General features: G+C 42.4%; 1 protein-coding gene across 2 annotated transcripts in view; it reads right to left on the bottom strand.

Annotated features, from left to right (window-relative positions):
* The window catches only part of CHRM3 (cholinergic receptor muscarinic 3), a 505,262-nt gene that overhangs the window by 275,944 nt on the left and 211,010 nt on the right, over window positions 1-18,308 (bottom strand). Inside the window, exon 1 of one of the 2 annotated variants that reach the window (XM_006016366.2) lies at window positions 9,086-9,123. The exons of the other annotated variant lie outside the window; for it this stretch is intronic. The gene's annotated coding sequence lies outside the window, so the exon portion shown is untranslated. Of the gene's footprint in view, window positions 1-9,085; window positions 9,124-18,308 lie in introns of those variants that run through there. 2 annotated transcript variants of the gene reach the window in all.

Raw genomic sequence — 18,308 nt, 5'->3', positions numbered from 1 at the left:
TTCCAGGAGGCCCCATAGCCCCCTCCCCCACTTCTAGGGTAAGTAGAGGCTTTTTTTCTGTTTTTTTCTGGGTTTTTTTTTTCCTTTAAAGTGGGGTTGGGGGGAAGGCAGCCATCAGGGAGGCTGCAGCAGCTCGTGGGCAATGGGATGAGGTGGGGAAGCAATCGTGGGGCTGGGGTGGGGCATGTGGGCCTTGCAGAAGTGGGTGGTAGCCCCTGTGGGGGCCATTTGGCTCTTGTTGGGGGGCTGTAGCCCCTGTGTGGGGGCCTAACACCCTGTTGGGGGGTTATAGCCCCTGTGGTAGGGCAGTAAAATATATATTAATGTATTCATGAATTCATGAAACATGTATTTAGAGTTCACTATATTATTCTGATAAGAGACATGCTTTAACACTGTAGATATATCAATAAAACATTGCCCAACTGATTGGTGTCTCTGCCTGTGACTCTGTCTCTATAGTGGTCTTTTGTTTTACTTGTGGAAGAACATGGATTTGGGGGTATTTTACAGAGAGATTTTTTAGGATTTTTTTTTATCAGGGATTTTTCAGTTTTCCAATAGGGGACACCTGAATTCCTGCTAGGGAGGCCAGTGGCAGGACCCTGCCTGTTCAGACCTGGCACCTTGGACCCAGCTGGCTGTGGCTGACCTCCTGGCCAAATGGGGCCAGGAGGACATGCATTGACTGTTCAAAGCAGGCCACTACACCTGGAACATCTTCCGGGTGATAGCTGCCCAGATGGCTGGGCAGGGGGTATACATGGCAGTTGTGTCACACAGAGCCCAAACAAAGCCCGTGGGCAGCTAGCCCAGAGGGGCAGATGCCTGTATTGGCTGTGCAGTCCCCATCCAGGTCTGGCAGGTGTGCAGCAGGTCACAGTCAGGCAGCAGCCCCCACTGCCAGACTGCTGCAGTGAGTAGAGGGTGCAGGGAACTCTCAGGGCTGCTTCAGCAGTCCAACTGGCACAAGGGGTACTAGTGTCCCCAGGTATCAATTGGCTGGGCCCCAGAAGCTCCTGAGAGTGACTAGCCCTGAACTACTTGCTAAGGTAGCTTTTTATACTGCTGGGGACAGTACAGGTGCTGGCCCTGGGCTCTAGCTCCCCCTGGCTGCAGATACGGGAGGAGCCAGGCAGGGTTATTTTACCCCAAGTGGCACAATTCAATCCACAACAAAGTGCACGTCCAAGCACATGCGCTGTGGCAAAAAGCCCCAGCTCAAATTTGCACCGCTTCTATTTGAGCTGCTGCTACTGCACACGTTTGCATGTGTGGACACGCCCAAGAGGTTCAACCTAACAGTACCCAAACCTTGCGAGTAGGTCATATGGAGACTGCAGAGATCAGTCTGCTGTGTACCATGTCCACAAACTCTCTAGCCTGCACTACACTTACACTGGAGCAAGCGATTAGCCTTTTAGCCATAACAGCAGTTATCAAAGGACTGTCATTGGGACCTTTAATTTTCTATTGCTCAGAACTTTTTGAAAAGTGCTTTGAAGTCCTGAGATGAACAGCGCTATAGAAATGCACAACCATAGAGTCACAGCAGGCAGAGAGAAAGTAGATCATTCTGTTCATCTCAAACTCAACACAGGATTGTTCTAACTAGTATATTTTTAGCATTTTGTCAAGTCAGAAGGACCAGAAATTAAACAACTATACCTTGGGTACTTTTCTCCAGTCAAATACTTTTAACTCTGGGGAACAATGAAGTTTTTTAGCTATATCCCAGCTATGACTTAGTGCTGCTGTTCCATTCTCTGTTACTCTATAAGCCCTTTGCAGAACCTAAAGATGAGGGATCAAGGGAGCATAGAATTATCAACCACCAAATATACATCCCCCAATGGTACCCTAAAAGCAGGAAACTGCTGCACCAGGCAGTCTCTACCAATTTGCATGAGCTCCACTATGACCTGACATATGGAATATTTCAGGCTAAAAGGCAGATTATGGAGCAGATAATGGGCAAGATAGACAATAACCAAAATGGATCTAGCTCCTACTTTGCTTGTATCCCTGCAAGTTCTAATGGCACCAGAATTACCTTGGCTCCTACGAGTCTCAGAATAAGAAAGCATGCTCCCCCAACTGTCCCTGCATGGGCACCTATGTTAGTAGAGAGATGCACCTCATTTATTTAATTCTTCTCCCTCTTGTCTATTTACAGTTATCCATATAAATTACTGTATTTGAATGAAAGAGCTTGACTATATTAAAAATATATGTCAACATTTTACTTCTTGAGGCACTTATATCCTGAGACATTTGGATAAGCTCTCTCTTCTTGGATGCTCAAAGTAGAGCTAGAAATAAAAAAATATCTTAATAATAATAATAATAATAATAAAACTTCTATCATTTCTCATACTTTAATGAAAATTAACATATAAGTATCACAAGGTAATACACAGCACAAGTACCCTCATCTAAATGTAAAATACCATAGTTAAAAGAGTTCCTCTCAAAGAAGACCTGAACTGAGGTATTCTGAACACTGTCTCGAAATCCACATGGCTAAATCTTATTCTGTGTACTTAGAAGAGACAGTTCAAGGTTAAGGTTAAGGCTGTTTCTGAGGCATGAGTATAATAACAGTCTACGACTGCTAGACACAAGCACTATAAAATTGGCAATAACAGTACTGCTATTTTTCTTTTGGTTGTATCATCACAAGGTGTTTGACTCAGGTAGCTGTTTCTGGCTCAGAAAAAAATTACGATTTCCTCCTATCTTCAGGACAACTAGCTCTTGCTTGAATTCAGGAATATATTTTCAGCCATTGCAAGCTTAAATGCAAGTTAGCACAAAGTTTACTAAAGGCAGATTCTGAATGTACTGTAATTAATAGAGGTGCACCGACACATCAGTCCTATGTCGGATCAGCACCCATATAAGGAAAATTGACAGTATCGGCAATTGGCTTTTTTTGGCTGATGTGGCCAATAATGTCAGTGATAAATGCCCTGTGCATGCACGCAGCTACAGTGCAGTACACAGGAGGCCAGGAGCTCAGCCTAGTAGCATGGAGAGCAGCCGGGTCCAGCTGGTAAGTCTGTTGTGAGGGAAGGGGCATGGAGGAGGGCAGATTGAGGCCCCTGCAGTGAGGGATGGAATGGGGCTAGGGCAGGAACAGGGGCTGCCCAGCCGAGGTGGGGGACTGAGCAGTGAGAGATTTGTCCAGGGGGCATAAGGAAGGGGTGCTAGCTGCTGCTGCTGCACACACCCCAGGAGGGTATGGGGATCGTGTGCTCCCAGATCTGTGTACAGGGCGAGGACAGGCTGCTGCTGCAGGCTTGGGCCAAGGGTGGCACTGGGCTCTCCCCAGGGGAACTGGGTCAGGGTGCACTTGGGGTGGGTGGCAGCAGGTGCACTTGGGCAGGGAGGGATGGTTGGGGGGCTATAGCAAATTTTGGGGATGGCTGCAGCCCCCCCCTACCCTGTATCTCCCTTCCCAGGATCACCGCCTGTCCCGAGCACAGCCTGGCCCAGCCCTCTGCCAGGAAGAGCTCGGCACCACCCCCATCCCAGCCCACAATGGCAGCCTGCCTTCGCTCCATGTGCAGATCTGAGGGCACTCTCCCCCCATGCATTCCCAGGGTGTACGTAGTGGTAGGAACCACCCCTCCTGCACCCCCCAGCTAAGCCGCTTGCAGCTCCATCCTACACCATGCCCTGGCTGTGCAGCCCTTGCCCCACTCCCTCCCTCACCACAGAGGCCTCAATCTGTTCCCCCACATGACCCTACCATCACCCTTCGCCCCTTCCCCCACAACAGACCTACCAGCTGGACGCTGCTCTCCAAGCTGCCTGACTGCACATTGGCAATCAGATCGGTATTGGCTGATATGCCTCATTAAAAATCCACCATCAGTATTGGCCCAAAAAATCTCTATCAGTGCACCCGTAGTAATTAAGTTAAATAGTGCACTAGTATTTCAAGAAAGTATGAATTAACATCTCAGAAGGTTGGTTGGTCTACACTGGTGGGACTCTTGCTGTTCAGTTCAGCAGCAAAGCTGATTTTGGAAATGGGAGACCTGGCTCCTGTCCCAGGACTGATTTTGTTCTATTATAAATTAATTGTGCATATAATGCAGTTCATTCAGACTATTTCAATCTCTGTGTAAGGACTACTGGCTCCTATAGAGACCAGAAAGAATGTTAAAAAAAGGTTACTAATAAATTATAATTTAAAAGGTCTAATATCTCTATCATGAAGTATATAAATATGCATCTACAGAAATATGGATCATTTTCTTCACTCTTTCCAGAACTAGTCAGGGAAATGAAGCATGCCTAAATAAACCTCTTATTCCAAGTAAGTTGCTGGATTGCTTATTGAACAGATAAGCCATTTCACATTTTTCTTAAAATTTCAAATAAATATTTTTAGATACCCTCTCTTAAATAATACAATATTGCATTTTCCTGTGCAAGGGAATTTCTAATTAGAATTTTTTTTTAAAAAACATGCATATATCAAAAGCCAAAATCCTCTGAAAACAGACTTGAAAATTATATCCAAGCTACATAAACATATGGAAAATTACTAAGGAAAAGTACAGTTGAAAGAGATCTGTATGTTTGTACAATGCCTGTCTTGAATTAATGTTTTTAATTTCACACTTGCTTTCCTATTTCAGCTTCTGCCATCTCTGTTTTCTTTACTTGTCTTTCTGCCTCCCTGGAATTAGTTCCTTCTTATCCAACACCCAGAATTTCTTTTATCCTTCTTTTTCTACCCACTGGACCACTCTGATCCGATCTCCCATTTCTAATCCTCGTTGTAGTTCTCTTTTGTTTTCAGCGTCATCACAGCATGTTAACTGATACTTCATTGATGTGACACAGCCAATTTAAAATTTAGGATATTTGAGTACAATATAAGTGGAATCTCCCTCTAATAAAGAGTCTTATCAACTATACTTTTAGCTTGTCATCTAAATGTTATTCTGAATTGTGCATGGCCTTGGCAAGTAAATATTTGAAAAACTACATCCTGTAAACAGGAAGATAGAGTACAGCTTCCAGGTCTCAGAGGCTGTCACTTTTAGGTTGTCCCTAGAAAATTAACAGGAACTATTTTTAGGTAAGCCATGATGGACAAAGAAGCAATCAGGCTGAAAGGAACATTCCCTATGTGGTCCAAGAGAAGAACAGTATTGCTATGGTAGCCCTCCCCTGACATCTAGTACAGGGAAAAGAGGAAGTTCAGAAGTTGAACCCACTTCAAACAAAAACCAAAAAACCAGAGTAAGGTGTGCTATGCCTTCATTAATGTGTTAAAATACTATATGAGGTAAGGTCACCCTTTAAGTGTCCTAAATTCTTTGTCACTGTTTAAAGAAATTGACAACTTTGGGCATTTATACACGTGCTCCAGGAGTTTGTGTGATTGGGGGGGGAGGAGGACTTAATCAGAGTGGCTCCAAGAGCTGTTTTAATTAAAGTGCCCAGGCCATGACATGTATCAGCATCCGTGCACTGAAAAATGGCAGCAGGGGCACTTTAAACTAAAGCTTGTCAAATTAACTTTAGTTAAAGCACCCACACCACCATGTTTCAGCATGGGGATACTGATGCATGTGATGTTGGAATCTGCTGGAGCACAGTAATAACCACACTCCAGCGCACACAATTAATCGAGTCTGCTCTGACATGCTGTAATGACAGCGTGTTGGAGGAGCCTTGCTGCACATGTATAGGCACTTTTTATTTTCATTCACTTCTCTGATCTAGGATAGGTACAGACATTACACATAAACCAGTATAAATGATTAGAAACTGGTCTAAACCCTTAACAGAACAGAAATTCTGCCAAATGGCAAAACCTGAGCTAAGATATACCTGGATGGATGTAGTATCATATTTAAGTAATGTAGTATTGCTCTATTGAAATTCTGTACTAGATGCCCTCCCAACTCAAATTAGGTCACAGTCATCTGGCATCCCAGGCTGCTTTACAGGCTCTTGCTAGTTCTCCACTCAGTGTGACATGCTAGCCTCTGCCCACACTTGTCTGCTCCAGTGAGTGCTAGGCTGGCTCTGCCCCAAGCTGTCACATAGATGAGACATAAAAACCTCTGCCCCCAGCCATGACTGTTACCTGTGCCTATCAATGATGGTGGGGGACAGTGCAGGCTCTCATCGCACATGCTACCCCAAGCCGTTCTGGCTCAGGCCACTCCATCTGTCAGTGGAGATGTGGGGGGAACTGGCCGTCCCAGCTGAGCTGGCTTGGGGCACACTACATGTCAGAGGCAGGGGGGAAGGAAAGAAAAGTCCCCCACTGAGTGGGTCTGGACCTGGTCCCTCCAAACATGAGCCAGCAGAGATGGAAGGGGCGCACTCCACTTCCCCCTCCACCACTGGCTGGGGCTGCCAGCCAGTGGCTGGCAGGAGGTGGGCCTGGGGTAAATAGCCACACTGGCCAATCAGGGCTGGCTAGCTCTGGCTGCATTTGGCATTCTCCAACAACCGGCTGGAAGGCATGCAGGAGCATCCCCAAGCTGCTGGCCTTGGCCGGTACAGGCATCCTGTATGTCCCTCCCAAAACCTAAGAGTAAACTTGTATTCTGTTTGCTCCCAAACAAACCTAGTCCACGTAGAGATACCTACATAAATTAGTTCAAATCCACCTCGTGCTTTTTGAATGTCTGTGCCTAACCCTAAGTTGGAACAGTTTCTCACCAAAATGTTCTTCCAATAAAGCAAGTGCAGAAAAATGTATGTCCTGACAATGTCATATTAGCATATATCAGCAACACACAAAGGGGCTTATAAGAAAAACTACTAGTAATCTGCATTGGAATCAGCATATGAATAGAAATAATAGAATTGGAAACCTATAAATCTGCTTTGAAAATAGCCATCACTTTTTAGGTTCCTATTTCAGTTTTAATTATAAAAAGATTTTTCATTTTTCTTGTGCAGAAAATAATGAATTTTAATAAAAAATGAAATGTTTGATGAATCTCAGAGTTGTTATTGGAGACATTTTCTTCTGTTTGTTACTGAAAAGCAAAAAATCAATAAAAAATTAGAATGTAAGTACATGTTCTCCATTTTCAGTTCTATTTAAAACTGAAAGTATTTTCTATCTACAGTTATGAAGAAATCAACATGTTCTAAATGCAAGTAACATGAGTAAAAGGCATAAACAAATCAGATGACAAACTTGTAGTTTCTCTTTAATATTAGAGGAAGCCACACAGCTAAAATTACATGGAGCTTTTGATTTCACATCTTTGTCACATATTAAGGTAATTAGGCCTTCACAACATAGAAGATTATACCTTTTACCTTTTTTCAAACATGACAATCCTTAACAAATGTTTCATTTTTCATAGTAGTCTCCTTTCCAAAGGGAGATCCGGGAATGAGTAAGAAACCAAGACAGATCTTCAAAAAAGAAACCAAGACAGATCACCCATGGGGCTCTGAGTGTTTTCCATGAAGGAGTTTGATTGAAAGGTATCAAGAAAGGGTCTGATGAATTGGGCTGCAGAAAAACTTAAGGTAGGAGCCAGAGAGAAATAAGAGGCCCTGAACTAATGAAAAGCAAAGTCGTCAGCTTTTTAGCAATTTTGTTGCGAGTTTTATGAATTTTGTGATATTTGTATTTATATCCACAGCTTCTGGGCTGCCTGTGATTCTTAAAAATGTTCATAATTCATAGTAAATGATGGTCTTCTATGAAGCAACTGCAGAAGTATGTGTGTAGTGCAGTGATGGTCCATCCTCTCTCCCCCACTGCAACCCTCATAGGTTTACAAAAACGCTTGAAAATGGGACAGGCAGTTTCAGAAATGAGGACGCCCAATATTATTATTGGGCTATTCTTTTTAAACTTACCATTAGGTTTAAACAGACTATTTTGAAAACTTTTGTGATTCTTAAAATAATAACATAATTTTGGAAGGGCTTGCTTCGTGATTTCTGGATACATGGGGGTGGCAATACTGGGAAAGTAAAGCTGGACCTGAAGTGTGAAATTCAAAAATACAGTTTCATGTATTGTTAGGGAGGAGGTAAGGAGCTTATGAACAGCTGTGTTATTTTAAACACAGGGATTAGTAACTGTATCTATGAAAAAACTGTTGCTCCAGTGCCTGGTTTTGGTTCACCTGAAGTCTCTGTTCAGTATGTTTCATTGCATTATATATGAACAGAAATACAGTAGAAAAAGGCTATACTATCTTTTTACTGATATCTAAAGTTAGAATGCCTGATTGCTTTAGAAAGTTTGACACAGAGCAGCAGTTAGGCTTTTATACCAATTCACTGGGGGGGAAAAAAGGATATAAAATATTAATAGCAACAGTAGTGACTACATTTTTCATAAAATATAATATCGATTAAGTCTTACGGAGGGGAAAAGCACAATTGTAACTGGCTTTTGAAGCTGGACCAACAAGCAAATACCACACTTACTGTATCATAGCAAAACATTAAAAGTAGACTGTGGAATATGTTACTCTCTGACACATCTTGCCTTACCGTCCAGATTTTTCTCGATCACCGCATTCATTGAATATTTTTCACTCATTTGGATTTCATGCAGCACTTATCCTACTCTCTCTCAAAGCAACGTGTTTAATGTCAATTTTTGCTAAGCAACATTCTCACAAATCAGTCTGATCATTTCTGGACTAGAAGTGTCCTAGGTTGAAAATATTTACCCTTACATTAGCTTTTAATGGCAAATTCAACAATATATACTGTAAGCTTTAACTTGCCCTGAAAATGATTTATCTGGTTCTGAGAACATGATGTGATGTTCACATTTGCTTTTGCCCACTTGTATTTGGGTAGAATTAATGGAAGAGCACCTTTCTTAGGATGTCTCTTGAACATTAACTAAATATCCACTATTATTTCTCTCTTTTCTATTCAGCAATGTTTTAAAACACTTTGTTGTGAAATATTTTTACTGAATTTGCAACATATAATGTAACTTCAAAAGTTACCACAATATTATGGATAGCATGAACTTGATATTTCTAGTTAATGCAATGATGTTTGAAGTTTTTCTTTTTATTGCCATTGTTTTGAAACAATACATTGCTGTACTTACAAAAGATTTCATTTTCCAAGTCATTACTGAATTATTCTTTATCTTGAGACAATTTTCTGCAAGGCAAGATAAACAACAGCACCACTGTTAATTAGCAATGGTAGCATGTTTGCAATATGATGTTTACATCTTTGTTTTGGAAAAATATGGACACTAATTTTAATAGAATTACAGGAATTTATGCAATATCCCTTAATGAAGAACAAATTGTAAAAGAGCCCCTGAATGACATTTTGCTGTCTCCTTATTATTAAACTGAATTTACAGTCAGTGAATAACTGAGCCAAAATCTGCTCGCATCGGTTGAAACAGAGATGGCAATTTCAGTGGGTTTCAGATATAAACTAAATATAAAAAGACCGAGAAACCTATTTGCTTTTACACATTGCATCAATAAAGTAGGGGAATTATTCACAATCAGTAAACTTAAGCACCTAAAAGGTCATCAAGGATTTGGGGCATAGGTAAGCAGTAGTGTAACTTGGGGTGGGGCAAGAAACTTCAGCACCAGAATGAAAGAGTCCCCATTTATTATGCAACAGCCAGAGTTTGGCTAGCCTATGTTGTGGCAGGTTCCTGCCCTCTCCTCCCCTGGTCTTTGCTGCTTGGCACAAAACCATCCAACTAATGCCCTCCCATGCACACACACGCTTGCCTAGGATGCCAGAACAACCATCTATGCCTCTGTAAGCAACTTCGTAACAAAAAAGAGGCTTTTCTGGGCTCAGCAGAAATTTAATAGAGATCCAGATATTGGAGTACTAAGTTATAACATGTATCGGGAAAATAAGTGCCATTTGTTATAGCCTTTTCCAAGTCCCATACAACCTGATAACAACAACTACGAATCACAAAACAATCGCACTTGTAATATTTGTATATGTTTTAACATAACTGTGGAGCTTAGGTAGCACATGCACAAACATAACGGCAGGTTATGACATAACATTTTTATCATTGTGCATCACTTACAAGTGGCAAAATTAAGCAAAAGCCAAGGGACTAATTTCTACTGAGTAGCAATAAAATAATTATGCTCCTTTGAACAGGTTCTTGGGACCTGCCTTATTCCCGTTTTGTCACAGTGCAAAGGTGATAGTGGCTGCACCTACACGAGACACTGACTGTGCAGTCATTACTGCACAGTCATTTAGTACTTGTAAAAACAAGTACTAAATGACTGCACAGTAGCTGGGGTTACTGTGCAGTAGCACCAATGAACATCTTTTTCATCACGCTACCATGCAGTAGTATTGGGCTTTTGTACAGTCAGCATCTCGTGTAGATGCGGCCAGACAGTGATAGTAGCAAGGCATCTGATGACGAGCTTTCCCCACACAGAAGAATCCCCAAGATCTACTCTGCATTCCAATGAGAGCTGAACTGGTTCCTGGTCACCTCCAAAACTGAGGATGGGAATAGCAGCCCTACATATTCCCACAATATACCAAGAAACCCAAAGATTTATCCATGCACCTCTCTCTATGGAGTACTCATGATGAATTTATCAGTAAGGCATTTGAAAAAAAAAAATCACTTTAACTCATCATATTTATGAATGCATTCAATATACTTTATATAAGAATATTACCAGAGAGATAAGAAATGCCATATTGATAACTCTATTCTGATTTTTTTTAATAATATAACCTCTTACCCTTCACTATACAATATTTAGTGTACTATGTATGTAGTATACTACACATACAAATACAAATATTAGTTTTGCAAAAGAAATTGGGCATACTTTATTGGGAACAATGATATCTTTATGTTTCCACTGTGAACATTTATAGAAAAATATGGTTTGTCATGAAAAAGGTTCACTATTTCAATAAACCCCTTTTATCCATTAATTTGGAATCATTTTTATGTGTTTTGTGTGTTTTAGGATGAAACAATCAATTGTTTCTTTATTTTAACAATCACCTTACCTTTTCCTTGCTGTAACTCTGAAACATAGTCTTATATATTTATAATTGGCATTGTTTACTCAGAATGCTGATCTTTAGAATGATGCAGCCATAAAGCCAACCTGTGCCTGTGATTATTTTACATAATAAGGATAATCTAGTTTGCTCATTTATAAATTCACTCAAAAACTGGTACATAAGAAAATTACTATATTAAGCTTCCAGTGTATTTGATCTGCTATCTCTGTGGTTTGCCAAATTAAGTCTATTAAGTTCTAAACTCAGTAAATTAGAACGCATCATTAAAAACAATTTGCTAGAATCCTCATATCTAAAAGCCATTATTAACAGTTATTTCTCATTTTACCTAAATTGATATGTAGAAGTTTTAAGTCAATGGTGACTTGTGTCTTTACAAGTTTTCACTGCTTGAAATTATATAACAAAAGGGAACTTAAACTGATGGATCAAATATTTCTAGGCTGCTAAGAAAGTGCCTAACACTTCAGTCATTAAGATATCTTTACAAATTCCTGTTTGCTTTCTTAAAATGGGCAAGAAATATATTTGATGGACAAGTAAATTGTCATTAATGTAATGTCATGTCAATTTTGCAAACCTACATTAAAAAGTCCTAAATATTATTACAAAATTAAGTAAATAGGAGCTATGTACTATGCTGCAGAGGCCTTGCCATATATGGCACACTTAAAGTTTAATTTTTCAACCTCAAATATGGGTGAACTGGATGATAAGATAAAAAGTGACAGAGAAGAAGAACTTTCCCCTAAAGATTTGGAAACCAGAAGAGAACAGTATTTAAATTTGTCTTCCTCTGTTTAACCAAGACTAAGGAAGATGGGGACAAGTGGTGAGAAGAAAGTAAGTCCCTTTGCTAGTGAATTAGGAGACTATGGTTGCATTTAGAATTGAGGTTTAACCTAATAATCACAGATAAAATATATTTTAGATCACTCATTATTTTAACACCATCTTCCAGGGTTTAGAGTCTTGAGGCCTAACTTTTCTGCTGTTATTACAACCTCTGACTGTTAACATTGCTGCAATACATTATTTACCTAGGTGAATTTTAGGGCATAGATTTCTCACATTGAGTGTTTAAGATTACATAAGATTCCCACTGACAGCAGCTGCTGCTAGGAAGTGGAGAATGCAACATGCAACCAAAATTGCAAAGAATTTAGATGAGAAAAATGAAATGATCCAAGCAGCTGATTATCCAGCAGGCTTCCTAGGGGCAACCTAATGTTTTTGTTTTGTTTTGTTTTTTGCCATCCAAGCAAAGTTATCACCTCATACACACAGTAGAATAGATTTTCCACCGGATGTGATCCCACTGGGGAGCACCAATTTTGACTTTCATCCACAAATTCTTCAAGGAAATAGATATGTGTACTTTATGTCTATTTTAAAGGCTTGTGCTGTCAATATGACCCCCCCCACCCCGAATTCTCTCTTACCCTAATGACATAACAGTTCAAATGTGGTGGGGGGCGGGGAATGTCTACATTCCACTAGGATGTTTTGGAAGCACATGGCAGGAACAGATTCAGGGTGGGAGGGGAATTAAGAGTTGTACCCCCTTCCACAGCAAAGGTCACTTGTTGGTGGCTCCATTTTCCTGTGGTCCCAGATGCCTGGGTCCCCCACTGTGCCTGAGGGACATCTGGAGCCCTAGGCTGAAATGGGACACCCAGGAGCACCAAATGAGGAGCAGATGAGAAAGAGGAGGACTCACCCATTGCTGGTCCCAGCAGATCCAGGGGTGGGGGAAGCACTAGGGCTACTCCTGTCTCCCATCAGCCAGAGGCTGTGGGCAGCTGATGGACTAAGCGTCACATCGCTGCTTCCACCTCCTTCACCATCTTTCCTCCTGGACTGCTTAAGACACCCAGGGGGCCTGAAGGGAGCAGGAGCAGCTGGAAGGGCAGGATATCCCACTGATGCCATGATCCCATCTCTACCCAGCCCCGCAAACAGCTGCACCCATCAGCTGGATCCCTCAGGCCAGCAGGGGAAATGTGGTGGAAAGGGAGGGAGCAGGGACCCAGAACCTCAAGCAGCAGCATCTTCCCCATCACCCCCATCTGGAGCAGCACACGAGTGGTACATAGGCTTCCCTTGCTTCCAGGTCAGCTGAAGACAGTAGTGGCAACAAAGTGTTCCTGCTCCCTGCCCTCCCCACCTCCCCTCAACCCCCACAGGTGTCCCTCACAGTCTGGGAACATGAGCTGGAAGGGAGACCCACCCTCTGCTGCCACTGTCCCCAGTCAAGCTAGGCACCCCAGGCTGCTGCATCCCTACTTCCCTGGCTGGAGGAGGGCAGGAGCAGCCCTGGGTCTTCCCTGCTCCTGAGTTAGCCAGGGGTGAGGAACAACACTTCATTCTTCTCCCCATATTCCTTTATTCTTACTTCAGCATCCTCCTGTTAGTGTTCTGTTTGGGGTTTTTTCATGCGTTACCTTCATGTCTGTTTGACTAAAAATACTCTCCAATCAGACCTAGATACCCTACTTTTCACCTTTATGCTGGCATTTAGTCAAAATGATCCTGCTTTTTAGGTGCTTTCTGTCTGTATGGTAAATTGAGAAGGAAGTGATGATTGGAAGAACTGCTCCCCATACAGTTGTAAGCATAGTCAGAACTATATCAAAATGCTTAAGATTCAAAGTCAGGTGGCAGAATTAATAGGTAACACTTTTGGAGTCAGTTGAATTTTATTTCTAACAGTAAGATCATATATGATATTCACCCTCACAACTCCCATTAACTATAGTTAGATTTGCACAAGCTGTCCTATTTTTACTTGACCACTACATACAAATGGCAGTCCACACAGAGAATTAAAGTTATTAAACATGAAAAGCACATTAGAAAAGTTGAAGGGCCAGCTTCTGAGCTTTTACTTTACTACAAATCCATATTAACTTTCCTGGATTCAATGTGTAACTTTGGGTTTATGCTCACATAGAGATTAGAATCTACCCTGGGTTGTTTTAAAACTTAAAATGTGGTCTGGATAATGTTACACCAGTGTTCATTCCAAGGAACTCCACTGGATATCAATTAATGGCAGCATAACAGAAACTGGGACGTAGATGAGAGTGACTTCTCACTCTGACTATAAAGATACTAATCAAAATATTAACAGGTTTTGGAAATAGACTGTTTTATTGGATCATTTAGCAACTTACGTTTTTAAAAGCCGCTGTTAAAAATGTAGTCTTGACATTCTTTAGTTTGTACTCGACAACATAATTATTTCATATAAATACATTTAGTTAAATTTCAGCTGCTTCAAAATTTTGGAAAGGTCAACATTGATGAGCAGAATTATAATAGTTCTACTTATCCCTGTTACATAGCTGTTCTCTAGAAATATAATATTTAATATTGCATTTTGCCTGTGGTGTAAACAAGATATTTCATAAATTTGCCTGGGATAATGTCTCTCACACAGATGTGTGTTCCAATGAACAGCCTCTCATCTGTGGGACAGACATTATTCCCAGTGAAGAATTTGAAGACCATTCTAATTTATAGATTTTTCCTTATTTAATAAATCATAGTGCCATTTAGAAATAAGAAAACCCTTTGTATGCCTCTTAAAATTTTTATCATTAACTTCTGTCTATTAATTTGACTCTGTAGACCAAATTTTGCTTTCATTTACACCCACACAACCCCTTTGCAGTCAGAGCAGAATTGAGATCTCCTCAGGTGCTGCCGATTTACTGACAAATCAGTCTACTTATTCAAATTCCAATATATATATATAGTTATTGCATTTCAGAATTTCAAGTTTTAACATTTTGATTTGTAATTTGGAGAAGAATCTAGGGTATAAAGTCGTGTCACAACATTTCTCTGAGGAAACTCTGCTGGCTTGCAATTCAAACACAGCAAGAAATTTTTCTAGGCGTACATACATTACATCCAAATGCAAAGCAAAGGTTTTGTTATCTCTGGGGAGCCATAAATATTTCAAAGCAGAGTATTTTTATGATTTCATTTTTTTTTAAGTGAACTTGAGACAACTGACAACTGATTTGCTGGTTGGAATTATTCTCAAGTTCAGTATACTAACAAGAGAGGGCAGAACAAATGTGTTAAGTGCATTTTGAATTTCACATTCTATTTCTTAGGTGTGAATGAACACACATTTTAAAGCTTATTATTAGCCTAGCAGAACCATTTCTGCAAAGAGAAGTAGTTGTCTTCTAATACATCATTTGTATCAAGTGCTAATCAGTTATACCTGTGTAAGAATTAGTGATGAACACCAGTGGCGATACATAGTGGGTGCATGTGCACCCCATGAGAGCACTGGTGCACCCCCTGACTGGCCACGCTTGCCACTTAGGTGATGGGCAAGGGGGGCAGGAAGGAGTGCTGGTGTCCCCCCTGCAAGCACCGGCCAATCACTGCAGCCGCTCCCAGAAGCAGCTGCAGCCACACCTGGAAGCAGCTGCAGCAATCAGCTGCAGTGATCGGCTGTCGTGGGATCAGCCGCGAGGGTCCCTCTGGGCAGCGAGATCAGCTGTGTGGAACCCCCCCGGTCAGCGGGACTGGTCGCAGGGGGGGGACACACCCCCCCCCCCCCCCCCGACTAAGGCAGCACCAGTTGCCCATGATGAAGACAATGGTGTTTTATGGGCCTAATCTGTTATGAAGAACTTCTATCCATGACTATGACTGGTGATATGGAGCATATTAAAAAAAAAGAAATGAGGATGTGTATTAACCATAATACTCAGTAAAACTGAAGAAGGTTGTATATAAGTCATAAAAAATCCTTTGATTTGAATTTGCCCAGAATGACCAAATTGGCCAGAATGGTCTATTTGAATTGGCCAGAATGACAAGCAACACTTCAAAATATCCAAAAGAAATGAAACAAAAAAAAAAAAAAAAAGCAAATAAAGTGCTCTTTTCAAGACTTCTGAGGTTGAAGTGGTAGACATTGAAATGGTAGGAAATGGTCATACGGACTAGGCATCCATATATTCATTTGCCCCATACATCCTGTGGACAAGAGTCAGAAGCGGACTGGCCAAGTTCGCCGATGACACCAAACTTTGGGGAAAAGCATCCACACCAGAAGACAAGCGGGTGATCCAGGCTGACCTGGACAGGCTCAGCAAGTGGGCGGACGAGAATCTGATGGTGTTCAACGTCGATAAATGCAAGGTTCTCCACCTTGGAGGAAAAAAACCCGCAGCATCCTTATAGGCTCGGCACTGCTATGTTGGCTACCACTGTGGAAGAAAGAGACTTGGGGGTCATCATTGACCACAAGATGAACATAAGCCTGCAGTGCGATGCTGCAGCTAGTAAAGCGACCAAAACGCTGGCTTGCATCCATAGATGCTTCTCAAGCAAATCCCGGGACGTCATTCTCCCCTTGTACTTGGCCTTAGTGAGGCCGCAGCTGGAGTACTGCGTCCAGTTTTGGGCTCCACAATTCAAAAAGGATGTGGAGAAGCTTGAGAGAGTCCAGAGAAGAGCCACGCACATGATCAGAGGTCAGGGAAGCAGACCCTATGATGACAGGCTGAGAGCCCTGGGGCTCTTTAGCCTGGAAAAGCGCAGGCTCAGGGGTGATCTGATGGCCACCTACAAGTTTATCAGGGGTGACCACCAGTATCTGGGGGAACGTTTGTTCACCAGAGCGCCCCAAGGGATGATGACTAGGTCGAATGGTCATAAACTACTACAAGACTGTTTCAGGCTGGACATAAGGAAGAATTTCTTTACTGTCCGAGCCCCCAAGGTCTGGAACAGCCTGCCACCGGAGGTGGTTCAAGCGCCTACATTGAACACCTTCAAGAGCAAACTGGATGCTTATCTTGCTGGGATCCTATGACCCCAGCTGACTTCCTGCCCTTTGGGCAGGGGGCTGGACTCGATGATCTTCCGAGGTCCCTTCCAACCCTAATGTCTATGAAATATATGAAATCCTACATTCATATGGCTGGGTATTTTAAGCTGTGTGAATGTAGACCAGGAGTGGTGTGCAAAGCTGTTTGCTGCTTTTGAGAACCATGCAAGGAGCCTGATGTAGGTACTTCAGGGTGGGGGAAGGGGAAAGAGGGATTGGGGGTGGGTAGGCTGGCAGGTCCATGCAAAGGTTCAGCGGGTCTGGGACCAGAGAGGTTGGCAGGATTGCAGAGAGCTACACATAGAGGATGTTGCCTGGCTGAGGAACTAAAAATAGCCCACTTAGGGTTGGGTGGATGGGAATAGTGCAGCCCTGGGGTGGGAATGAGCAGATGGCTCTCCAAGCCTAGGGACTTTCCTGAAAATGTGTACTGGATTTTGTGAGATCTGGTTAACCCTGCTTACCTTGAATTAACCCAATCTGGATCAAAGTTTCTGTACCTACTCAGGTGAATTAGCTTAGATTGGGCATGCCATTTGGGGGGGCAATTTAAGCCCTCTTCACTCCTGTAAACTTGGGCATTTAGGGTGTTTGTAGATGACACTTTAAAGCAGGTTTAAAGTGGGTTAAACACCTTTTGCACCACTTTAATGGCATTGCTGTTTGCACATTTGGCAGCATATTGCACATTAATACCAGCTGCGGTAGCACATTCAGCAGTGTAATGTGCCTTAAATGACTTTAGGATGCAGCAAATGACCTTGGGGTGCTGAAAAGTAAAACACCTCTGAGGAGTTTTCGTTTCCTACCCTACAGCTGTGCTGCACTGGATTCTGTGCAGCTCAGGGATTGTGCAGGCAGCCTGGCAGCATCCCGGGAAGGCAGGCTCCATAAAAGGAAAAAGAAAGAAAAAGTGGTGAGCCTGATCTCCCCCTCCCTCCGAGTTGTACAGGAGCCTGGTGCTTCCCTCCATGGCTGTGGTGCCCCCCGGGACTGCCCAAGTCAGGTGCCTGCAGGTGGGTGCTGCCGGGGGCGGGGGGGCGCCGCTGCCATGGAAGAAAGCACCAGCTCTACCCCCACTGCAGCTCAGGGGCTGCTCTGCCTGCCAGCAGCTCACTCTCCCCTCCCCACTACTGGAGAGGCAGGTAAGGATTGGGAGGACATGGGTGTACATGACACAGGGGTTTACTTCACCCTAAACTGATGTGATTTTTCTTAAAAACACCACTTCAATTTAGGGAGAAGTAAACCCCCGTGTCATGTACAGATGCCCTTAAATCCCAATAGTACGTACCCTAGAGATCTTTGGATTTTTCAGCTGAACATTTCTCTGTTTTCCTCAGAACAGAACTTTTTTTTGGAGAAGGGAGGTATTCACACACGCTTTAATGCTAACTGCAACCCATCC

The sequence above is a fragment of the Alligator sinensis genome, unplaced genomic scaffold, assembly GCF_000455745.1.
Source record: "Alligator sinensis unplaced genomic scaffold, ASM45574v1 scaffold93_2, whole genome shotgun sequence".
NCBI classification, from domain to species: domain Eukaryota; kingdom Metazoa; phylum Chordata; order Crocodylia; family Alligatoridae; genus Alligator; species Alligator sinensis.
This window is presented reverse-complemented; position numbering and strand designations above follow the sequence as displayed.